The sequence below is a fragment of the Peromyscus maniculatus genome, chromosome 6 (assembly GCF_049852395.1).
Source record: "Peromyscus maniculatus bairdii isolate BWxNUB_F1_BW_parent chromosome 6, HU_Pman_BW_mat_3.1, whole genome shotgun sequence".
NCBI lineage: Eukaryota > Metazoa > Chordata > Mammalia > Rodentia > Cricetidae > Peromyscus > Peromyscus maniculatus.
This window is the reverse complement of record NC_134857.1, coordinates 92,429,924-92,456,773: the sequence shown is the minus strand read 5'-3', so window position 1 is coordinate 92,456,773 and position 26,850 is coordinate 92,429,924.

Below are 26,850 nucleotides of genomic sequence, written 5' to 3'. Positions count from 1 at the left end.
AGAGAGACAGTGTCAGATTTTTGTTTCATGATATGACCCCTGAAACACTGATCACACAGAGGTTCTTGCTTTTATTGTACAGAGATTCGTATCTGATCATCAGCACAACAAAAGGGCCACAAAGGAAATCATGTCCTTATTATTTTACAGTTTCTCTCTGTCAGAAGTCTAAACAAAACACACTGCATTATTTGCTTTTCTTCAGATTTTTTGGTGTCTTTACCATAGCATGACACATTTTTCTCTTATCTTCTTTCCACTTCCATTGAGTCCTGTCATCTTCCCAACTTTGTATTGTGTTTTCATGTCTTTAAAAAAATTGTGCCCAGTATGTGTAGTTAGAGTTGTCTACAAGAGCATATTGGGATGTTTTCTACTTAAAATGGGCAATGTATCAGTGGCTACAGTGCTGAAGAATATGATTCCACACCCATCCAGCATTATTAGCTCTCCATGTACACACTACTGCTGTCAGTTTATAGGTAAAACAGCCAATCATGTCCAGAAGCCAACATCTTACAGTCCCCTTTCACATCTTAAAGTTGATGCATTCCTTTGACCCATGCTAAACAATTTGGAGCCTGGCAGTGGGTGCTATAGATACCCCATTTATGGATGTTTGTTCCATAGTCAATTATTCTCAGAGCACTGACTGGGTATGAATGCCTGAATTAGCTCTCTATTATCTGATGAAGGGTGAATATAGCATTAATCTATTGGCAAAAGCAAATCTATAGAAGAAAGTTTAATAGCATGTCCATTTATTATGTCCACCAAAGTCTATGACTTACTCACCCGTGGGCATTGACCAGGGTTATAATACTAAGTAGGAGTTATTCCTATGAAGTGTGCCTCAAATACAAATAGAAACTAGTTGTTTAACCCCATGATAATAAAGACACTATTGCACCAGGAGCAGCAGGTGTGGCTTTTCTGGAGGAAGTGTGTTACTCTGGGTGGATTTAGAGAATTGACAAGCCTGTGCCAGGTCAAGTATCTCTCCTTGCAGAGCAGGATGTAGCTCTCAGCTACTTGTCTAGCACTTTGCCTGCCTTCTGCCTCTCTCCCAGGATGATAACTGACTAAGCATCTGACACTGTCATTAAATGCTTTATCTTATAAGAGTTGTCTTAATCATAAGAATAGTGACTAAGACAATTATCCTTTTCTCTCAATGGACTGTACAGCATCTATCAACAGTATGAAAGTTAGCTGTCACTGATGAAGCTTGCTCCAGGTCCAATTTTATTTTTCTATGTCATCTTGCAACCAAAGTATGCAGTATTATCATCAACATGTCGTGCTATTGAATTCCAATAGATAACCTGTTAATGTATCTAGGGGTGGTAGAACCTGAGAAAATTGAGCTAATAAGTGAGACATAATTATATTCTTTGTTCTCAATCTATGAGTCATGACCCCTTCAGGGGTCGAATATCAGATATTCTGCATAGTAGATATTTACTTTACTGGTCAAAACTGTAGCAGAATCTTAATTATGGTATAGGTACGAAATAATTTTGTGGTTAAAATGAGAACTGTATTAAAGGGTTACAATATTAAAAAAAGAAAAAAAACAAAAAACAAAAACATACAAACAAAACTTTGGTTCCAAAAGTACTGACATATGTTCTTCAAGGTAAAAGCAAGGTTAGTATCAGCTATACAGCCAGTTTTATCCCAGTGTGGGTTTCAGGAGATTCTGTCTTTAAAAAGAACAAACGTCACAATCATGATGGGGAAGCCTGCAGAGACGACCACCAAACTATTTGGAACTCATGAAAGTTGCATCAATGAGTATGGAGCCTGCCTGGGACTGGGCTAGGCCCTCTGTATGGGGTGACAGTTGTGTAGCCTGATCTGCTTGGGCAGGCCCCTGGGTGGTAGGATCAGAATCCATCCCTGGTGCATGAGCAGACTTTTTGGAGCCCACTATCTATGTTGGGACACCTTGTGCAGCCTTGAGGCAGAGGGAGGGGCTTGGACTTGCCTCTACTAGATGTGCTCTTGCCTTCTTGTGGGGAGGAGTAGGGGGTGGGGTGGGAGAGGGAGGCTGGAGGAGGACTGGAGAAGGTAAGAGGGGGATCTTTCATTGGTGTGTAAAATGAATGGAAATTTTTTCTTAATAAATAAAAAAAAACAAACAAAACAAAAAAGTAGTTGTTTAACTCAATATGTTTGCCCTTCTTTAATTTCTGAGTTTTATAACAGATATACAACAGTTTAAATAATAATTAAAAGAGGATTTTGATGAGTATATATATGCATCAATTAATATGTATATAGATATTGATATATCAATAGGAAGAAAAGTAATGGGTCGGAAACATAGTGCAGTGACAACAGATTAAGCTTTTTCTAGGGCAAGGAAAGAGCACAGCCATGAAAGTGATTGCCTATCAAGAAGGAGTTTGATTCTCAGAATCCAAGTTTAAAAAAGAAAAATGCCACTATGATTGCATGCCCTTATGATCTCAGCATTTGTGAGGCAAAGATATGCAAATCCCTGGGACTTGCTGGACCACAAATCAGCTTACATAATCAGTTACAGGACAGTGAATGAACTACCTCCAAAACAACAGAACACAGAAAACAACAAAATGAAAGTAAGAGAGAGAAAGAGAGAGAGAGAGAGAGAGAGAGAGAGAGAGAGAGAGAGAGAGAGAGAGAGAGAGAAGGAGACAGACTGACAAACAGACAGAAAGATAATGCAAAGGAAAATAGAAAGGTACCATCAAAGGCACAAAAAAACAATTAAGCAAGTGTAAATCTGTCAATATTACTACGAATAGGAGGAGTACTGTTGTGGTATTGTGTTTCCCAAAATATTGTGCACTCTAATAAACTTATCAGGGTTCAGAGACAGAACAGCCACTAGATTCAAAGGCTAGAAAATGGGGGCACTCACACCTTTAATCCTAGCATTCCAGAAGCAGAAATCCATCTATTCAAGGATACAGCCAACCATGGTGACTGACTCATGCCTTTAATCCCAGAAAGCCAGACTTTAATCCCAGGGAGTGATGGTAGAAAACAGAAGGGTATATAAGGCGTGAGGACCAGAAACTAGAAGCATTTGGCTGGTTAAGCTCTTAGGTTTTGAGTAGCACAGTTCATCTGAGACCCATTCTGGATGAGGACTCAGAGGCCTCCAGTCTGAGGAAACAAGACCAGCTGAGGATGCGGTGAGGTGAGGTAGCTGTGACTTGTTCTACATCTGATCTACCAGCATTCACCCCAATAACTGGCCTCAAGTTTGATTTTATTAATAAAAACTTTATAAGATTCATGCTACAGAATACAGTAAAAATTCTCGTCAGAACATTAAGCAGATGGAGAAGCAAAAAAAAAATCTATTGTGTTTTGTACAAGACATCCACTTTAAAATGAAAGAAAATGATTTAAATGGAGGTATTATATAAGCATCAACTTAACAAGAACTGTCTGTACAATTTCTATGGAAATATCTCTCAAAGGATAAATTAATATTTAAAATTAAAGGGGAATTACATCATAATAAGTGTTAATTCACTATTAATATATTAAAATTGCTAGTAAAATAAACCCATTGTTCAGTATAATAAATATAACACTAATTATAAAATAGATGAATACAATCATACCAAGTTAAAGATAATAAATTAGGTTTAAAATGAATAGTTACATAATTCTCTAAGTACATGTATATTGGTGCGTGCATGTGTGTGTGTGTGTGTGTGTGTGTGTGTGTTTGTGTCCTTCCAAATTATTCCAACCCATATTTTTCACAAAGACAACCTTAGGCATTCTTAATGATGTACCACATTATTGGCCTCAGAGCAAGTTTAATGGATTTAATGGCTTGTAATACTATGAAGAATGCAAAATCTGTGTTTGAAATCATCAAAAGTAGGAAAATAAAAAAAAAATCGAGCATAGAAAAACTATGAATGTTTTTTCTTTTAAGTGACCATTAGATCTCCACATGTGTGCCCCCTACCACACATAAAAAAATAAATAAAATACAATAACAAATTTATAAAGGGACAATAAAGCAGAATGACCAAACTCTGTCAAGTTAGTAAAATAAGAAATGAGAATAATAGCACAACATTGCTGACAAGTCCACACTGGGCATGAGCCCAGCCCCCATCGCAGGAAGGCCACACAGAGCCAATTACATCTCCTAGAGTTAGCACTGCTGAACCACGATGTGATTCCAATCACTGACATCTGAAGACCAAGCAGAGAGTGAAGCTTGTTTCTCACTGATTTCTGAAGGTCTGAAGCAAGAAACTTCCAGATCTTCAGAAAGTCTTCACTGCTTGTATTAGCTACACTAACCTTCAGGGAGGTAAGGCCACTTCTCATCATCCTCATAAATACATGAACAACAACTGGCCTGAAGACTGAACTTCAAGCATCACTCAGCTGATTTAACACCTAAGAATTTATTAACAGCAATATCAATTTTCTTTAAAAATTAGTCTTCTCTGAGTAATGCTCCCAGGGGAAAGAGAGTAGCAAGTAGACAAGACAATGAATGGAAATTGACATTGATTTTCAAAGTTAGGTATTTTCAAAAACAATTCTCACTTCATGTATTAGGAATCCTTATTCCTTTTATTAGTACAAAGTCTTCTTTTCAGTATCCATTGAAAGGCTGCTCTGGTGGTAATAAATTCCTTTAACCTGATTTTATACTGGAAAATTTTTCTTTCCTGTGGTTTGTTACAGTTTTTCTGGGTGTAGTATTCTGGGGTTTTATTTGTAGTCTCTCCAGTTTTGTAGTATGTTAGCAAAATCATTCTGGCTTTATAGGTATGCACTCAAAAATCAGCTGTAGCTCCAATGGGTATTTCAAAAACGCTTGGTTTTTTCTCTTTCATTTTTTTTTTAGATTTATTTATTTTTCTTTAATTAGAATAGTATATTCACACCATGTGCCCACAGAGGCCAGAAGATGGCATCAGCTCCCCTAGGAAGTTGTTTGTGAGCTGCCATGTGAGTGCTGGAAATTGAACCCAGGTCCTCTGCAGGAGTAACCAGTGCTCTGCACTGCTGAGCCATCACTCCAGATATCTCTCTTACTATTTTCAATATCATTTCTTTGTTCACACTTTCTCAAATATGGGAACTAAGAAATTCTATCGATGATTAGTAAACATATATGTTTATCTCCTGTGTATATTTATATTCATATATATAGTACTTACAAATGAAAATATATCCAAGGGCCACTCATGTAAGGACAATAAACAGGCTGATCACTGATCCATATCTCTCCCCTGCTCCTGCAGATGTAGTTCCCCAAGCCTCAGCCCCAGCTCTACAGCAGAAAACCTGCTTTGGTTTCCCTTCCCTTCTGACTTGACTCTTCTTCTCCCTCAACCTTCCTTCCACCAACTCATCCCTTTTCCATACCTTAATGCCCACAGGTATTCACTGGGAACACCTCAACTTAACAGACTAGGGAAACAGGTCAGCGAAGTGAAGGCCTTCAGCAATCCCTCCTCTCCTCCAAACCCAATTCCCCAGCTTTATCCATATCCAACAGCACACCTGCATCAGTCTCCCCACCCCTCTGCCCACATTGACCGGGGATTCCAGGGATCTTCACTTCTAACCTTCCTTCCCCACTCTTATGAATCTAGAGGCAAAAATACTCAACAAAATCCTTCAAATCCAACCCAAGAATCAATCCACCATGATCAAATAGGCTTCATCCCAGGGATAAAGGGATGGTTCAATTTCATAAAATCATAAATATTATCTACTATATAACAAAATAAAAAAAAGACAATTGATAATCTCATTTGATGCATAATTACCTTTGACAAAATCTAACACCCCTTCATTATTAAATTCCTGGAGCGATTAGGGATACAAAGGACATACCTCAACAACATAACAAAGGCAGTTTAAAGCAAGCCCATAGTCAACATCAAATTATATGGAGAGAAACTCAAAGTAATTCCGCTAAAATCAGGAACAATATAAGTTTGTCCACTCTCTCCATACTTATTCAACATAGTATTTGAAGTCTTACCTATTGAAGAATAAGGCAAGTAAAGGAAATCAAGGGGTTGCCAAAAATAAATAAAAGGAAGAAACCAAAGTTTTGTCTTGTGCAGATGATATAATGGTATACATAATTGACCCTAAAAATTCCACCAGAGAATGGTTATAGCTGATACTTTCAGCAAAGTGGCTAGACAAGATTATTTACAACAATTCAGTAGCCTTTCTGTGTACAAATGACAAACAAATTGAGAAAGATATCAGGGAAACAACCTTATCTTGTTGCTGAAAAGATTTCCCTTTGCTCATGGATCATTAGAATTAACATAGTAAAAATGACCATTCTACCAAAAAAATCATCAGATTCAATGAAATTTCCATAAAAAATTCCAACACATTTATTCACAGAACTTGAAAGCACAATTGTCAACTTCATGTGGAAACACACACACACACACACACACACACACACACACACACACACACACACACACACAACAAGATTGCTAAAGCAATCATGATCCTGAACAATAAAGGAACTACAGGAGATCTCACCATTCCTGAACTCAAGCTATACTACAAAGGTATAGTAATTAAAGACAGAGAGAGAGAGAGAGAGAGAGAGAGAGAGAGAGAGAGAGAGAGAGAGAGAGAGAGAGAGAGAGAGAGAACAGCTTGGTATTGGCATAAAAACAGAAAACCTAAAAACTGGAATTGAAATGAAGACCTAGACATAAACCAACACACCTATGGATACATGGTTTTTGATAAAGAGGCCAGAAACACACACTGCTGAAAAGACAGCATCTTTAACAAATGGTATCATCGCCTGGTGGTGGTGGTGCATGCCAGGCGGTGGTGGTGCACACCTTTAATCCCAGCACTCGGGAGGCAGAGCCAGGCGGATCTCTGTGAGTTTGAGGCCAGCCTGGGCTACCAAGTGAGTTCCAGGAAAGGTGCAAAGCTACACAGAGAAACCCTGTCTCGAAAAATCAAAAAAAAAAAATGGTATCATCAAACTGAATGGCTGCATACATAAGAATGAAAATAATCCGTAAGTATTACCCTAAACAAAACTGAACTCCATATAGATCAAAGATGTCAACACAGACCCTGATAGAGGAGAAAGTTGGGAACTGCTTTGAACTTATTGGCTCAGAAGACTTCCTGAACATAACACTGATAGCACAGTCACTAAGATCACCAATGAACAATGGGACTTCATGACACTGAAAATCTTCTACACAGCAAAGGACACCATCGTTTGGACAAAGTGCACCTTACAGAATTGGAAAATATTTTTTATCAACATCCCATCTATGAGAGGGCTAACATACAAAATATATAAAGGATTCACAAAACTTGATTTCAAAAAAGAAAATAAAAACCAATAATAAATGGCGTAGAGATTTAAACAGAATTCTCAACACAGGAATCTCAAGTATCTTGGAAATGCTCAAACAAGTGTTAAACATCCTTATCCATTGGGGGGAATGCAAATCAAAACTACTTTAGATTCCATCTTATACCTGTCAGAGAGGCTAAGATCATTAATACATATGACAGCTCATGCTGGTGAGGATGTGGAGCAAGGGGAAGACTCACCATTGGTGGTAGGGGTCTAAATTTAAACAGCCACTATTGAAACCAATATAGTGGTTCCTCAGATAGATATTGATCTATCTCAAGATAAAGCTATACTGCTCTTCTGCATATAGCTGAAGGACACTTCATATTTTGACTAGGACACTTGCTCCACTATGTTCATTGGGGCTCTATTCATATTTGAGGGAGAGAGAACCACTACAGGCCATCTCTTGTCATCAAAAGAAACGTCCAGCATTAGGAGTGAGTTTCATCCAATTGAGTTGTTTGCTGAAGGAATCCCATGGAAATCCCCAAACAACCCAGGCTGCTGCCAAGACAACACAGAGCTTTCCACAAACTGTCAGCAAGGCCCTGTGGTTGAAGACAACACCCCCCACAGCTTATTGAACATGGAGAAGTAGAGCTATTGCCTAAACAGAGCCTTCATCCCCATGTTCTAGGGTCAATGATACAAAAAGATTCTTTCCAAACTACCAAAAAGGAAAGTAAACACCAACCTAACTAGAAAACATTTGATATGCAATCTGTCATGCCTGCAAAATATGCTAGGACAATGGTGGCACAAACATTGTGGTAATAACCAACCAGTCTGATTTGACTTAAGCCCTATTCCATGAGCTGGAACCCATACCTGACACTGCTTAGGTGACCACAAGAGACTATAGCACAAAGACCAAGGTTAAAACCAAATACTACTGATCTTAATTAAATAGAAATGTAACAGTAAAATGACTCCCAAGACTACTATACTCATAGATCAGCATCTTACACACACACACACACACACACACACACACAAGCACGCGCGCACATAAGCACGCGTGCACACACACACACACATACCACATACACAGAGCGAGTGAGGGATGGAGAGAGATGGAGAGAGAGAGAAAGAGAGAGAGAGAGAGAGAGAGAGAGAGAGAGAGAGAGAGAGAGAGAGAGAGAGAGAGAGAGAGAGCTTAGAATACAACGCTATAAAAGAGATGTCTCCACCAAACCCTTGACTTCAGAACTCAGGGATCCCTGTGAAGGAAGTGGCAGAATGAGTTGGGGAAAGAGAGGCGACAGAGAAAAATAGGAGAGCAAAGCCCTCTAAAACAGCTGATTTGTGCTCATATGAACTCAGAGAGACTGAAGCAGCAGCCACAGGACTACACTGGTCTGCACCAGGTCCTCTGCCTATAGACTGTAGCTTTCAGGTAGTACTTTTATGGGACTCCTAAGTGTGTTAACAAGGGGGTTGTTAATTCTTATGCCTTCTCTTGGGCGTCTTTCATTTTTCTGGTGGGTTGTCTTCTCCAACTTTGATATGATTATCTGTATTTTATTATATTTTATTTTGTTATGTTTCGTTGTTATCTCCTAGAAGAAGCTTGTTCTTTTCTAGAGTGACAGGAAAGGAGTGGATCTTGATGGGAAAGCAGGTTGGGAGGAATTGTGTGGGATAGAGGGATTATATTGTAAGAAAAATGGATCTGTGGTTAATAAAGGAGGAAATATATTCTACCAATGATGAATTAATAAACATATGTTTATGTACTTTGTATATTTATATAATATATATATATATATAGATATAGATATTTATGAAAATATAGAAGTCTATAAAATACAGTGTTACTTTTATGGTTCACAAATTAATTATACTAATGTTATTTTTGTAATAAATATATTTAATTTTTTAGCTTTATTAAATACTAAAAAGCATAGATTGTTTAATTTTAAATTTAAATTTTGTTTATAACACAACATGAGATTAAGTTATACTTACTACATTTACTAAAATTGTTATAATCTCCTCAGTCTATGGTGAAATGTATGATAAAAATCCTCAAACAATTTTTATATTCTGTTATTTTTCATTTAATTTTCAATATTATATGTAATTAAACATGTACCCTAGTTTTTCTTTCTTATAGCTTTGCATACTTTTTTATATGGCCTTAAACAAGATAATGCATTCTTGCTTTTCGCCTTTTTGCTTACCATTAAATTTCCAGATCAAATGATTGATTTATTTTTCATGTTTAGGAGAGTCAAATGAATTAATAGGAGTGAACGTTTTCTGCACTTATTATTAATATATATATGTTGTCATTTTTACAAGAGGAAGTATGAATATGTGTTTTCATGTATACAGGGGTTTTATTTCAAATGCAAATGTTTTAGTTTATTTTTCAAACTATTATCATATTATCTGAGTATGTTAACAGAGTACCTATTCTACATTTTTGGTTAAACTCTTCAAACTGTTATTTGGCTATGAAAATGACATAATTTCTATCTGTCAACTAAACACATGAAATCTGAGCCACTTACAACTTTCCTTGAGTCACTGAATATCTAACACACTTTAAAGGGCAAGGAGAGTGGAAATCCTGCAGTTTTTATTTCTCTCGTATTCTGCTTCGTTTTCGGTCTCTAGAGTAGAAAAAGTTACTTGCACTGTAAAAACGTCAGCGCTGTACATTTGGTTTTTAGTGTGTTCTAATCCTCAATACCAATTAGCACATTTTATGACTCTATTTGGATGCTCTCCAAATTTATCTGTGCCACTACCCTTCATAATTACTTTATTTAAAGAGGCTGCCTCAGCCCTTGCTGTTTAGAGGTGGTCTGCTATCAACTGCTGGAATTGCTACATATATTGAGCAGATGTCTCTGCTACAGATTTTTAATTAGTTGCAGAGTATTTGTAATTTTCCTCATATTTCCAAGGATCTTAGTCATTCGTTGCCAGACCTCCAGGTCACCATTCAAATCAGACAGAAAACACCCAAGGGAAGGCAACATCCAAGACCAAGCATATGTCCTGGTACTCTTTCAGCTTAACAACTTGGCAATTAGAGTGCAAATAAAAAGTAAAAAAAAAAATGAGAGGAAGACAGACTGGGAAGAAGAAAGAGAAAGAAGGAAGGAAAGAAAGAAAGAAAAAAGGAAGGAAGGAAGAAAGAAAAAAGGAAGAAATAAAGAATGAATGAAAGAAAAAAGAAAGAAAGAAAGAAAGAAAGAAAGAAAGAAAGAAAGAAAGAAAGAAAGAAAGAAAGAAAGAAAGAAAGAAAGAAAGAGAGAGAAAGGAAAGTCAAACATTTGATTCTCTGTAGACTGTGAAAGAAAATTTAACAATCTTGCAATTTTCTGAGAATGCCCCTTATGTTCACTCAGCTATTCCAAGGAGAGAATACTGAAAAATGTTTCTGAGTACCTTGGTGACAGAAGTAACATTTTGACTGTACAAAATAACCCAGAAAACACCTAGAAGAAAACAAGAGAGAGATGATGGTTTATGATCTACATGTAAGAGGGATCAGGAAGTGTTTAAGATGCTCATCATATGTGAAATTCAAGATTACATAATGTCCTGGTAAGTCTACATCTTCTGATGGTATCGAAGAGGGCTTTTAAGAGCAGTCATAGCTTATACTTCTGCTCTTTTCCTTGTAACATATGGGGAAGGGCAGGACATGAAGGTTCCATTAACATCTTCCTGTGAAAATTCAGTACATAGAGAATACAAAGTGCTGATTGTTTGATGTAAAATATCATCAATCCTCATAAGATTTTACCTTATTGAACCCTTTATTCTTCAAGAAGGGGTGTTCATATCCAGTAAAAAAAAATCTGTCAAACAATTGGTGATAATTTTTGGTAAAGCTGGGCAAAATATGATAAACCCTGTCAACACACAGAACAATGTAACAATGTAGTACACTATGCAAATAGACATGCATACAAAACCTTCTGACAGAGCTGGTAAATAGTTTATCATTTGTAAACTGAAAATTCACAGATCAATAACAAAGATTTAGCATATAATCAGAAAATCATGTAAAATGTTCAGCATAGTTTATGAAAAAATCCAAGAATGCTGTATTACTATTTTCTCTTAGTGTAGATGTTGGAGTTAAGGTTAATAATAGCTCTACAGAGGAAAGTTTTTGGCAAAATCTTGTGATGCTGATCTTTCCTTCATTTCATTGTATCTTATCAGTTTGGGAGTTCTTAATATTTTCCATGTTTTTTTTTTTTTGGTACATTTATTTTTGTATTATGTGCCATGTGGATTTTTTTAAATTCAATCTATTTGATGTTCCATATGCTTCTTGTTCATTGAAAGGCTCTTTATGTTTGTTAGGGGAAATTTATTCTCTAATTTTGCCAAAAACATCTCCTGTGTCTTTGACCTGGGTTTCTTTTCTCTCTTCTATTCCTAATCTTCATAGATTTGATCTTTTCAGAATGTCCAAAATTTCCTGGATATTTTGTGCCTGGAATTTTCCAAATTTAACATTTTCTTTGACTGTGTTACTCACTTTCCCCCCTATTTTGTATTGATTGCCTAAGATTCTCTCTTCCATCTCTTGTTCTGGGATTCAAGGTAGAACATATGTCTACGTTTCTGAAGCAGACATGAAGGAATGGGGATGGGCTAGAAGGGAGCAGCATCTAGTGGAGTCCACAGGAGGAAAGTTGAATCTGCTCCAAGGATCTGTGGAGTCCCTGGGGAATAGAAGAGAGGAAAACAGATCCCCAGAGGTCATCTACTACAGGGCTGGAGATGGGACTGGGGAATTGTAAAACGGGATCAAGAAGGAGACTGGAGATTGCCTACCTGATTCTCAGGACACTGACTGGCTTGTTCCGAGATAGAGAATGTCTCCAGTTTCTGGCACCTGACACATTTGTTGTTTTGCTCCATTATTTAACATCTAACTTACTTTGGTTTCTTAATTTTTAGTCTCTGTCTAGAGATCCTCATCAGTGAGTTCAGTGTTCAGTGAGTACTCCTGATGTTAAAGAAGATGAGCCACTCACATCCGGTTCGTTGGTTTCCTGGGGGCCATCCCCAGCAATGGCCAAGTCCCAGAGAGGAGGTAAGGGTTGGGTGAAGGAAGAAATGAGTAGGCCATTGGTGGCAGCAAGCATCTTGCAACCTGACTAACTAGTAGTCAGAATCTATTCCTAATCTTCATAGATTTGGTCTTTTCAGAATGTCCAAAAATTCCTGGATGTTTATGCCGAATTCAGTAAGCAGGAATAGATTCATGCTGTTCCAAAGCATAGATCATATCATTTTTTGGTCCAGACGTGTCTTTAACGTTTTTTCTTGCACATCTGGTATGATGAGTTTAGTCATTATTGATAAACCGTGACAGAACAGTTATCTTTTAAAATATTTTTTACTCATCAAACCCAAACCCAATTTTTAATAATCTAGAGGCATATGACATCCTGTTCTCAGGCTGATAGCTCTTATGGCTTCAAGGATATTAGATAGAAAGATAATCTGCAAGTCGACCTGGTCAGACTGCCATATCCTAAGGAATGTATTATTAACTCTTAATGGTACCCAAGAAAAATCTCAGCACAAAGCTGCTACAGTTATTATTCAAATTCTGACATAGTACAATATTTACATCACATATCTTTTAGAATATATGTTTAATCCTGGCATTCTTTTGTTCTTTGTTCATATGACACCACAGTGGCTCTGCATGAGATAACTTTTCTCTTCTTTTTTAAATATTATATAATTTTTTTTTTCTTTTTTTGGTTTTTCGAGACAGGGTTTCTCTGTGTAGCTTTGCGCCTTTCCTGGAACTCACTTGGTAGCCCAGGCTGGCCTCGAACTCACAAAGATCCGCCTGGCTCTGCCTCCCGAGTGCTGGGATTAAAGGCGTGCGCCACCACCGCCCGGCAAATATTATATAATTTTTATTAAGGAATTTTTTATTAATTTTACATATGAACCACAGATTCCCCCTTTTACCTCTTCCTACCCCTCCAGCCTTATCCCCCAACCCGCCCCCATCCCCTCCTCCAATAAGATATGGCCTCCCATGAGGAGTCAGCAGAACCTGGTATATTCAGAAGAGGCAAGTCCAAGACACTCCTCTGCATCAAGGCTCTGCAAAGTGTCCCACTACAGGTAGTGGGCTCCAAAAAGCCAGCTCATGCACTAGGAAAGGATCCTGATTCTACTGCCAGGGGGCCCCTTAAGCAGATCAAGCTACACAACTGTCTCACTTATTCAGAGGGTATAGTCCCATCCCATGGAGACTCCAGAGTGGGAGAGCAATGAAAGAGATACCATGATTCTGGTGATATTGTGTCCACCAATATATTGTGCACCTTAATAAACTTATCTGTGGTCAGAGAACAGAACAGTTGCTAGACAGACATAGAGGTCAGAAAAAATGGTGACATACACACCTTTAATTCTAGCATTTTGTGAGTTCAAAGCCACATTGGAAACATCCAGGCATGATGACACACACCTTTAATGCAAGGAAGTGATGGCAGGAAGCAGAAAGGTATATAAGACATAAGGACCAGGAAGTAGAGCCTGGTTAAGCTTTTAGGCTTTTAACAGCAGTCCAGCTGAGATCCATTCGGATGAGGATTCAGAGGCTTACAGTCTGAGGATTCGTGGAAACAGGATTGGCTGAGAAGTTGGCGAGGTAAGGTTGGATGTGGTCTCTTCTGTCTCTCTGACCTTTCAGCATTCACCCCAATACCTGGATCTGGGTTTGTTTTTATTAATCAGACCTTCTAACAATATGTGCTATAATGATAGAGGGAGATATCATGGGGACAGGGAGAAACTGGGTGCTAGGGAAGTTCCCAGGAATCTACAAGGATGACCTCAGCTTAGACTACTAGCAATAGTGGAGAGGGTGCCTGAACTGGCTTACCCCAGTAATCAGATTGACTACCCTGTCATCATAGAGCCTTCATCCAGTAATTGATGGAAGCAGATGGAGAGATCCACAGACTATCACCAGGCTAAGCTCCAGGAGTGCAGTTGAAGATAGAGAAGAGGAATTCTGTGAGTAAGGGGCATCAAGATCATGATAGGGAAACCTACAGAGATAACCAAACCAAACCAAATTCCCAAAGTGGGAATTCATGAAATTTAGATGAGCTAACTTTTCTAAGGAAAGGATGTCCTGACACCTCATTCTTTTAACATCTTTCTACAGCAATTTTTGCTCATAGATGTAATTCTCTATGTAGGGCAAAGTTAATTCCAGCTTATTTAACTTTGTTGCTGTATATGCCCTGTAACCGCCTGAGTGCACAGTAATATGATATGTTGTCAACTTCTCTAGACAACTCTTGTTGATCTTCCTAAATAAGAACAGGAGCAGATATTTCAAAAATGGCTTAGATCCTTATAAGATTTTTATGGTGTCTTTATGTGTGCAACAACTACCAAGGTATAAGGAATACCTTCAAATATATAAGAATGCCTCCCTAAAAGCTGATAGGATAGTACACTGAGGTTTTTCCTGGGGAAGCCTAGATTCAGTACTCCTGGGAGAAGACATAAATGAATCATACAAAATTTCTCTTCAATCCAATATTTGTAAATTGTAAAAATATTATATTCCTCTACATATGCAACATGAGGTGATAAAAACCAAAAGTGGCACATAGCTCTCATGCAGCTCAGCTTTGCTTGATCTTTGTCAAGCAGCTGTGCTCACTTTCTGACTTTTGCTATTCCCATCAGATATGGCTGTGCCACTAAGTAACATGGAACAAGTTGTCAAGAAGGCATCACCACAATCTAATCCACCAAAAGTCCTGGGCCATTCTTCTGCCTCCAAGAGAGCTGCCCAATGCCCAGATATAGAATGGCCTTTGGATATGATATTCAGAGTAATGAATCTCATTAAATAGTACATTTGGAAAAAATGATTGAGTGTTTAAATTACAACAAATTATAGGTCTAATTAAGTGACTAAATAAGATTTAGTTTGGTATATTTTAAAGTCAATTCTGTGTATGCATTTTCTACATGGGTGCTTATGACTTATATTATGTACATCATAAACCTGGCCAAGAAATGAGTTCTCGGGGAAAGTAAAATTGTTGAACTAGCACAAATTCATCATAATTCTTGATATAATTGGAGTTGGCTGACAAACCCCAAACCCAACAATCAAAATAAGATAAACTCGGCCACCCTTCCTCTAGTATAACCATTAAAGAACAATAAACAGTAAAGGGTACAAAGAAGGGATTTGATTAATGTTGCTACATGGTGGATAATGAATAGAATTCCAACAACCCCAAGTCAATCTTCTAACTATTCCTGTGTCACCCCCACCTGTGCCTTCATTATTAGTGACCAATCGGGATTGGATAACCTATCAAGAAAGGTATCCTTGCAAAGGACAGAATCTCCAACTGTCAGGAGTTTTTGACTGCCTATACCTCTTCATCTATGAGCAGCACCTTGTAATGTCACCACCACAATTCACAATAGCATGTGATCTGGTGTTTGCCTTGTGCTGGTCTTAAGTTTACAGCACCAGGCACAACTTCCCTCCTATTCAGTAGGCCTTAAATACATGGAAACAAGTGTTGATTATCTCTAAGGTAAGTGTCACTATTGTACCATTAGGGATATTGTACTGGGAATTTGATCACTAAATAAACTTTGTCTTTGCTTCACTTTTGGACTCTTTATTGCCTTATAAATCATTAGTGCATAAAGAAAATGAACACATTCCCATACCATTATTGGGATTTTTAAATTGAAAATACCAAATAATTTCTATAACAAGGATAACTGTAATGCTTGCAAATGTTGAAAGATTCTACACTAAGACTGTTGTGTAAAAGAGAAATCATGTTCCTGATAAGGCAGTTCTCAAATTAAACAAGAGTTCATCTTACAAAACACAGAAAGGAGATGGGTAACTCTGTGACAGTAACAACTAACTAAACATGCTTGCTGGATTCTATGATCTCTTAGATTTCTTCCAATGTGATGATAAATACTCTGACAAATGCTCAGAATTGAAAGTATAATACATTACGAAAAGGGATTCATGTCATCAGGAACTAAAAACAGCTGGTGGTTTCACATCCACAATTAGAAGACAGCACAATGAGAGCTATTCTGTTAATGTTCAGCTTTCCTTCCCCTAGGATCCCAACTAAGAGAATGTGTGGCATCCATGGAGGGCTATTTATGATACCTCAATTGATATACTCAAGATAACCCTCCACATACATGTACAGAGGTCCAATGTCTAGAATCTGTCATGTTGATAATAAACACTGACTATTCTGTTGTACTGAACAATTCAATGAGACATTTATTGAAGTTTGCATGACTCGTTATACCTCAAAGACCAACATTATCATCTAACCATTTGTGTGTTTGCAGAAAATGGACATGAGTTCATGAACAGACTGAAAAATGGTCTGTCTTCCTTGTCTCTGTAATTATACAAGAGGTTGAATGAAATCACAACTCTTCCATTTGCGGTAAATGACACAGAATTTTAGAAAAAAAATCACCATTAAATTTTGTTCAAAAGCTTTACTTTTTAGGGTAAAATGTGTTCTGATGTTTGCTGAAAACTTAGAGAGGGTATTAGAGGCCTTAGAAATCAAGAATAAATGAAGTCAAAATGTTTTTCTCTAACATAAAACCTGCCACTCTTCTAATACAGCATAACTTTAAGAGCATTTGAAGATGAGGCAGCTTCTGAAGCATTAAGACTTGAAAGTTCTCTTCAAAAGAGAAAAAGACTTTGCACCTTGTATGCAAACATAAATGTCATTGATTAGTATCAGCAATCATAACCTTACTTTTGTTTTTTGGTCAACTTACTATTTTTTTTAAGATTTGAGGCATTATTGGGGTGACATATACAAGTTATTACAACCTAAAGCTATTTTCCTTTTAACAAATTTTAATACTTTATCCTTCCTGTAACTGTTATTTTGCATTTTGCTAACTCTGAAATAATTCATTGGGCACTGGAGTCTCTTTCTCTCACTAGGGGTATGTGAGTGTGTGTATTTGTGTCTGTGTGTCTCTCTGTGTACACAGTTCTATGTATAGCTGAGTGAGATGTGCCAGACAAAAAGACTGATTGCTACTCCTCACCAGGAAGTACCAACCTCACTTTTTAAGAAAAACTCACTTGGACTTGAGGCTCAGCATTTAGTATAAGCAAGTAGATTAACAGGTGCAAATGCTCTTCCTGTATCTGCCAATACAGAGTTGGAATTAAAAGTATGACTGTTTTGCTTATTTTTTTTGTTATTCATAGGAAATTAAATTTAGGTTGTCAGGTTTGTGTGGTAAGCCTTTTACAACTGAGCTGTTTCCTCTAAAGCCTACCATTGTCAATCTATAATTATCAATTTGATCTTCTCTAATAATCTAACTCTATAGTATACTCAAAAGTTTAAATGTTAAAGACAAATATTCAGCAAGACCAGATGCACAATTATTAGGGTGCTCTGTATGTATACCTGACAATGAGATCAGTGTTAGCCCTTCAAATTAGATATACTGGATTCTGCTTTGCACCTTAATGAAGTGCTAGCAACATCATAGATTTCAGATACCTCATGAAAAAAATGCCCGGCTTTTGGGGGGTAAAATTAAGTATAATAATATGCTGTATGTATTTGTTTTTTCACATGATTTGATATTCAGATGATGATATTCTGTCTTCTTATAACCAAAGACTGAATTTTACCTAATCTCTCAACTCTTACTTTTTCAGGCTGAAACTTTTAGTGCCTGGATAGGTAGGGTGTAGAGAGAAGTTCATCACTGGAGAAGTTAGAGAAAACTGATCTTCAATCACAGTCTAATTATAAAGTATTAACATTTAACTAAATACATTTTATAGATGTTTTTATTTTGTGGAGAATGTTAACAGAATGGGAATATTTAAACTCATAAGTAAATTATCCCACTTAGTGATTTTATTTATGTAATTAAAGAAATGCATCCTGATGTTGTTAAGCATAAATGTAAGCATACATACATTTTGATGTTATCAATTTATTATTATTTTTAAAATGTACCCTGCATTAGGAATTATCTTAGTGACTTTAAAGATGAGTTAACTTTTATAGAAACAAATACTCATAAAAAAGTTTGTAAGAGCCTAAGTCCAGTGAGAGAAAGCATATATATTGTCCTCTAGAGACCTGAATGTTTGAATTTTTGTCACTTACCAGGTCAGTTAGATTAGTAGAAGTATTTCACCTTTAAAAAGAATAATGAAATACTGTCATGAAATAAATTCAAGCTGTATATCTATTATAATTCAACAGACACATGTATATCAAAATGACTAAATGATCCATTGTACTATTAGAATAATAACAAATATAAGGCCAAAAATTCCCCAAAAAAAGTAAACTAAGACAATGAAAAAAGTAAAACAAACAAATTAATAATAAATATTCTATGTTCCAGCCATTGTGATCTCCTAATATTAGGTCTCAATCCTTAAATCCATAGTTTCTTCCTGTAAAAGGCACTCCTATTCATGCCTTCATTTCCAAGGATATATCATACTATTTTCCATTTGATAATATGAAAATGTATTGTACTTTTAATCTCTAAAATCACTTTATCAAATATATATATAGCTGAAATAATCAAAAGATCTATTTCTACATGTCATATATTTAATCCATAAAAGGTACAAATAGAACATAAAATCATGACTCAGATATCTCAGTGCTTCTCCATACTCATGAAACTTTAGCACCTTAAGATGGCAATTTAAAAGGTTAATAACAGCCTAGATTCTCTGTAACTTTTAGCAACACACATTATACTCACCTAATCAACCATTTCCATAGAATAATTCTACTATTAATGGAATTCCACAGGCTTTGTTATAACTTCCATGAATTTCCTTGGATGGTTGTTTATTTGTATGTGCTTAGTATATTCATAAATGTATTCATAACCACCAAAATGAAGTGACTACTTTATCTTATCAAAAGAAATAACTGTGTGTTAGTGAAACCATATTACATCAAATTTAAAAAAAAATAAAACTATGGTAAAGAGAAATATTTTCTTGATAAATATCTTTAGTTTCAAGTGCTACAAGTTTGATGAATCTTTCACTTAGATGCAAGTGAAATACTCTCTCCCTGTTTTCAGTGAGTATGTCTAAACCTATCCAAAGAAGAATAGCACATTAGTGCTCTGAGGATAATTTCTCCAGAATTATGTTAGGCATTCCTCCTTGAAAATTATTTTTTGAGATAAAAGAATATGTTAATGTGCCAAGTTATGGTTATGTTCATCTTTCTAAAGTGTTTTTTTAAGAAACTAAAAATACACATTAGGATTAAAATGTTGCCATAAAGCAAGTTATAAATCAAAGTAATACCATCAAGTGAAAGACATGGCTATAAAGACATGGTGGCAATTATGTTTTGGTTAACTGATGAAATTATTTTTCAGATTCACAAGAACTTAGAGCAGTACTGAAAATACACATATAAATAATAATGGATGCTGTGATTTAGGATGTGATATGATTGACTAATTTGTTAATATTGTAGCACCTAGCTCTTCTGAGGCAAGAGAAATGATTTCTCACCGAAGTGGTTATGTCATTCTACTCATCATGCTTAGTTAATTTAAAGATACTTTATGTTTATCAGGGGATATTCTTAAATGCTTGTAACTAAATTGTAAATATTGAATGAACATTCTTTTTGTTTGTTTGTTTTTTTTTTTTTTTTTTTTTTTTTTTTTTTTTTTTTTTTTTTTTTTTTTTTTTGAGACAGCGTTTCACTGTGTAGCTTTGCGCCTTTCCTGGAACTCACTTTGGAGACCAGGCTGGCCTCGAACTCACAGAGATCCACCTGGATCTGCCTCCCGAGTGCTGGGATTATAGGCGTCTGCCACCACCACCCGGCAGAATGAACATTCTTATTGTATATAAAGCACCTGGCAGAAAAAACATGCATACCTCTAAGGCACTTATAATAATTCTTGGACTGATTTGTATAAGTGCATATACAAAATCAAAATTGTAGTTGACTAGGTGCTAAAGGATAAAACAATGATTATTTTTGAGTTGGTGATAGACTTTGACACTCACTACTCCATGATGAGGGCTTTAAAGACTGTTTATTTGCCTCAACCAAATAATAGAAATTTAATTTGATTCTGTGCATGACTTTAACATCATAAAGACTTGAAACTGCAAAAATTCCTCCATAGTTGATATATAGCTATCAAGGCAGAAGAGACTACTCTGTGGTGCCCTGAACTCCCAGAATACATAAAAAATAAGCTGTCTGTGTTCTTTGGATCCCTTTTACTACATATCAAAATGAGATTCCCAGCCATTGTACAAGACTCATCCAAGAAGTTTAGCTGGAGGATTGAGTAACACTAGATGAGAAAATATGGCAACCCAGAAGAGAAATCTTAAGAGAACATAACAACTTCAAACTACATTAGGCTCATGTGTCAAAGGTTAAGAAAATATGTTTCTTCCAATAATGAGTTACCTAAACATGAAGATTTTGCAAAGAACTAAGAAAAGTGTCTTGTAGGAGGAAAAAGCAGCTTTGAAGGATACCCACATAGTAGGAGAACACCAGCTCCATCAACTTTTCTACTGAAATTCACATGCATCCAGTTATACACCCATTCTCCAACACAGATAAATAAATATCATAATGGTTGCTTAAATTGGCAATTATCTTGATGTTTCAACCCTATTTAAGCTATAATAGGTTCTAAACTTTATATGAATTCAATTATCCAGTACGTAGTTATTCTATTTGTATTACATTACTCAAAATATTTTTGTGGTATAAATTCATGTAGTTGCAAGCCAATGTATTATTCATTGCATGAATATAAATATACCATTTTCAAACTATATAAAAGTTATTCTTCAGTTCTAATAATGAACATTTTGGGTCATACTAAATTGGAGTGTTTTCCAAATCTGTCATGAAATGTTTGTAGATTCTATTGTACATATTCATGTACTTCTACTGATGTTTCAATAGGTGTCCAAATTATTAGGTAGACTCTCTAAGTCTGTGAATTTTAGAAGGATTATCATTTATTAATAGCTAATATTTGCTTATAAGTGGGTACATACCATGTTTGTCTTTCTGTGTCCGTGTTATCTCACTGGGGATTTTTTTTAGTTCCATCGATCTGCCTGCAAATTTCATGATGTCATTTTTATATCTTCTTTCCTTCCTTCCTTCCTTCCTTCCTTCCTTCCTTCCTTCCTTCCTTCCTTCCTTCCTTATGCATTTATTTTATATCACTACTGAAGTTTCCCCTCCTCTTTTCCCAGTCTCTCCACCATACTTCTCTTCTACCCTCTCATCAATTCCTATTAAAGAAAGGGCAAGCATCCCACGTATATCAACAAAATATGGAAAATCAAGTTGCAGTAAGACTAAGCATCTCCCCTCCTATTAAGGCTAGACAAGGCAACCAAGTATGAGAAATAGGGTCCCCAAAGCCTGCAAAAGTGTCAAAGACATCCCCTGATCCAACTCTTAGGAGTTACACAAGAACACTGAGCTACACAACTATAGCATACATGCAAAGGGCCTAAGTGAGTCCTGTGCAGGCTCCCTGGTTATTGATTCAGTCTCTGTGAGACATTATGAGCCCAAGTTTGTTGATTCTATGAATTTTCTATGTCCTTGTCCCCACTGACTCCTTCAATCCATTCTTCTCTTTGACAGGATTCCAAGTCTGCCTAATGTTTGGCTGAGGATTTCTGTATCTGTTTCCTTCAGTTTCTGGATGAAGCCTCTCTAATGAAAATTGGTCTAGGCACCAATCATGTTTGTCTTTCTGATTCTGGGTTACATCACTCAAGATGATTTTTTTAATGCCATCCATTTGCCTCCAAATTTCATGAGGTCTTTATTTTCAACAGCAGAGCAATGTACTATTGTGCTAATGTACATTTTCTTTATCTGTTTTTTAGATGAGGCTATCAAGGTTGATTCTAGTTTCTGGCTGTTATGGATAAAGCTTCTATGAACATAGTTGAGTAAGTGTACTTGTGGTAAGATGGAATATCCTTTGGGTATATGCACAGGAATAGTATAGCTGAGTCTTGAGGTAGATCAATTCCCAATTTTTTGAGGAACAACCATATTGATTCCCAAAGTAGCTGTACAAGTTTGCACTCCCAACAGCAATGAAGGAGTGTTATCCTTGCTCTACATCCTAGCCAGCATGAGCTATCATTTGTGATTTTAATGGTAGCCCTTCTGACAGGTATAAAATGGAATCTCAAAGTAGTTTTTTTTTCTTCTGCATTTCCATGATGGCTAAGGGTGTTGAACATTTATTTATGTTCTCAGCCATTTGAGGCTCCTCTGTTGAGAGTTCTCTGTTTAGTTCTGTATTCCATTTTTAACTGGGTTATTTGGTTTATTGATACCTAGTTTCTTGAGTTATTTATATATTTTTGATATTAACTGTCTGCCAGATATAGAGTTGGTGAAAATATTTTTCCCATTTTGCAGGGTGCCATTTTGCACTGTTTGTGGTGTATTAGTTTCATGAAGTCCCATTTATTAATTGTTGATCTTGGTGCCTGAACTATTGGTGTTCGGTTCAGGAAATTGTCTCCTGTGCCAATAAGTTTCAAGCCATTCACCACTTTCTCTCATATTACGTTCAGTGTATCTGCTTTTATTTTGAGATCTTTGAGATATTTTGAGATCTTTCTGATGTGAGTTTTCTGCAGGGTGACAGATATGGGTTTATTTGACACATGGCTCTCCCTGCATAGGGGATATACAATAGATCTTGCAGGTGGATTGTTAGAGGGTAGGAATGGGAACAGGACGGATTATGTGTTGAGTGGAGGGATAGAGAGAGATAGAGTACTTAGAGAGAGAAACGGAACTGTGTGGGCATATCTGGAGCAATGCGGAAGCCTAGTACAATGAGAACTCCCTCAAATCTATGAGACAAATTTAACTGGAGGGGGCCTATCTGGGACAATGTGGAAACCTAGTGCAGTAGGAACTCCCTCAAATCTACAAGGTTGACCCTAGTGAAGACTCCTAGCAATGGGACATACAGAGCCTAAACTGGCCCTGTTCAGTAACAGGCAATGTTTCTAGTGGTGGGACTGAGACATCTACCCAGCCACAAAACCTTGGACCTACAATTTTTTCTGTCTGGAAGATGTGCTGGGGCAATGGTAGAGCCAAACAATGACTTTTGGGAGGGGTGAACTGTAACCTTAAATTTCTCCAGTCCTGACTGGCCCTGTGGTCTTGCAACTGCTTATAAAACAATCATTCAAAGGCTTGATATTAATTGCAAATTATATGGCCTATAGCTCAGGCTTCTTATTAGCTAGCTCTTATAACTTAACTCAACCCATAACTATTAATCTATGTATCACCACGTGTTCTGTGGCCTTACCTGCTTCCTATTTCATGTTGCTCCTTGGACAGTGGTTTGGCATCTCCCCCTACTCACCTTTCTCTTTTGACTATCTCTTTTGGATTTTCCTGCCTGGCTCCATCCTGCCCTGCCATAGGCTAATGCAGCTATATTTATTAGGCAATGGGAGTAACACATATTCACAGCATACAGAAAGACATCCCACATCGCTTCCCTTTTTCTGTCTAATTAAAATGGAAGGTTTTAACTTTAGCATAGTAAAATTACATATATAGTTTATTTGTATTCAGAAAATTTAAAGAAAATATTCTATCACCTATCCTATATTTGTTAGTCTAAAGTTTCATATCAAATTTATTAAATATGAATTTTTTAAAAAATAAAAGACTTTATTTTTAAAACTATGTTTTATCATAGCCAATGAAAATTATAACTATCTAACTCTTCAACTTTATCAAAGACCCATAGAGAGATACAATATTACCTGAGTAAACAAACAGGAAGTGCATTGTAAGTAACTTCCAACGTTCTGGGAATGATAGACAACTAGCTGCCTGGACAGTCACCCAAAATTCCTCTGCAATGTTGGGGTATCCATCTTCAGCCTATAGGCCTAGAGACTCTCAATCACTTTATCCTGTGTCCTGCAGAATGTCTGGCAATTTCCTCTGCAAAGCAGGAAATGAAGGACCATATTGCCTTGTTTTGGCAAAATTCAGAGGTCATTTTTCTATGGGTTCTATATGTCCAGTTTATACAACATATTGTCAAGCAGTCCAGTCCACGCAAGAGCAGATTCTTGCCCAAAAGGTTAACTTCTGTCATAAAGAAAGCAAACTCCAAATGAAGTTTCTTTGATGCCTATCATCCTCTTTGAGGTAATTGGTGCTGCCAGCAACACATGTGTCTCACTGTCCAGTAAAGTCTAAGTTCTTAAAACATTTTAAATGCCATATTCTGTAGGTCTTTGAAGTGTTTGAAGATTACCTACTTAACTGAAATATACCTTTGTATACCTAAAAGACTTAACTAATGCAACTGTAAGTTTGATTGTCATAGATGACTATTAATCTTTGTTTGTTAATTATATTTTATAATTTTAAATAAATTGCATAAACAAAATACCTTAAACAAGAGTAGAAATATACATACAGCATAACAAAATTAACTTTAAGTTTGTGTCAATAAACTAAAATCTATAGCAATGTGAAATATTTCAAATGAATGGTTACTTTTAAAATATAAATTCAATAATCTACCCTTTTATCCTATCATATCTATATATCCTTTTCTTTTTCAGAAAGAGATTGCATTTATAATCAACCTCCTTTAAATAAAAATGAACATTTTACAAACAATATTTAGGGAATTTGGATGTAGCTTCACATACTTCTTCCTGCTGGTTGGGGGCACTGACAATCTTATGGAAATCCTGATAAAATTAAGAATTATAGTTAAATCTTGGTTGTAGTAGTCTTCTGAGGTTGTATCAACCTTTAAGGGGGTCTTAGCTGATCAAACCATATTAGCCAGGAAGCAATCCATAGGTTCTCATCTTCTGTGGAAATATAAGCAGAACCTTTTTTTCAAAGCAACATATCCTTAGTCACAAATTTTGAAATCAAGGTAGCCTTAATATATATATATATATTTGTAGATATAGATATATACATATAGATATAAATAGATATAGATAGATACAGATATAGAAATTGATTTAATTTAGTAGCCTTTACAATCAAATATCTATCTCCAGTTAAAAATCCCAAAGATAATATAATGGTCTACAGTTTCCGTATTTTTCATATAATTATCATCTTTACATTGCTTAACTTCTATATTATTATTATTATCTCTTTAAAGACTTTATTTTTAAAAACTATCTATTCCTTTAAATAACTGCATATATTCCTTTTTCTCTCTTCCAAGCACACATTCATTTTTATACACACTGTAAACTTTTTAGAGTTTTATTCCATCTGAATCTGTCTTATTGTGAATCTATAATCCTTCTCTGACCAGGAGAAATTTTAAACTGGTAAGGTGCTCAGTGACTTTGGCTGTTGGCTCTGCTTCCCTCAGTTTCCCAACATGGCAGAGGTACTGCCAGCTCTGGAATCCATTTTCATTGCCTCCGAGTCTGGGAAGCAATGGGTCTATGCCTTCATCCAGAAGTGTGTAGCCAAGAAAACTTTTCTCTCTCTCTCTCTCTCTCTCTCTCTCTCTCTCTCTCTCTCTCTCTCTCTCTCTCTCTCTCTCTCTCTCTCTCTCTCCCCTCTCTCTCTCTCTCTCTCTCTCTCTTCTCTCTCTCTCTCTCTCTCTCTCTCTCTCTCTCTCTCTCTCTCTCTTTCTTTCTTTCTTTCTGTACTAGCATAGTCTAAATCCACCATGCAGTGCTCTGCATGGCTTGGAGACATCTCTGTGTACTGTGGTAAGAACCCACCATGCTGTAGTTTAAGCCTGAATGCCTTGGCATCTCTGTATCACAGCTTACCTGAGAGAAACAACTAGTAGGCTGCTCTTGGCTGCCTTTTAGAACCTTTTTTAAAAACTTTCTCAGATTTTGGGTAGAAATTCTTGGGTGCCAAAATGTAGCCATGGTCCTACCTCGTCCTGTGGTCCCATATTTCTCCAGTCCCACCCAGCCTTGCAGTTCTGCAACCACTTATAAAATAATCATTCAGAGGATTAATATTAATTGCAAACTATATGGCCTATAGCTCAGGCTTATTGTTAGCTAGCTCTTATAACTTAACTCAACCCATAACTATTAATCTATGTATCGCCACATGTTCTGCGGCTTTACCTGCTTCCTATTCCATGTTGCTCCTTGGACAGCAGTTTGGCATCTCCTCTTACTCTCTTTTCTCTTTTCACTATATTCTCTTGGATCTTCCCTTCCTGGATCCATCTTGCCCTGCCATAGGCCAATGTAGCTTTATTTATTAGGCAATGGGAGTAACACATATTGACTGCATGCAGAAAGACAACCCACAGCAGTCAACCAATGATTTGTCCAATTTGAGCCC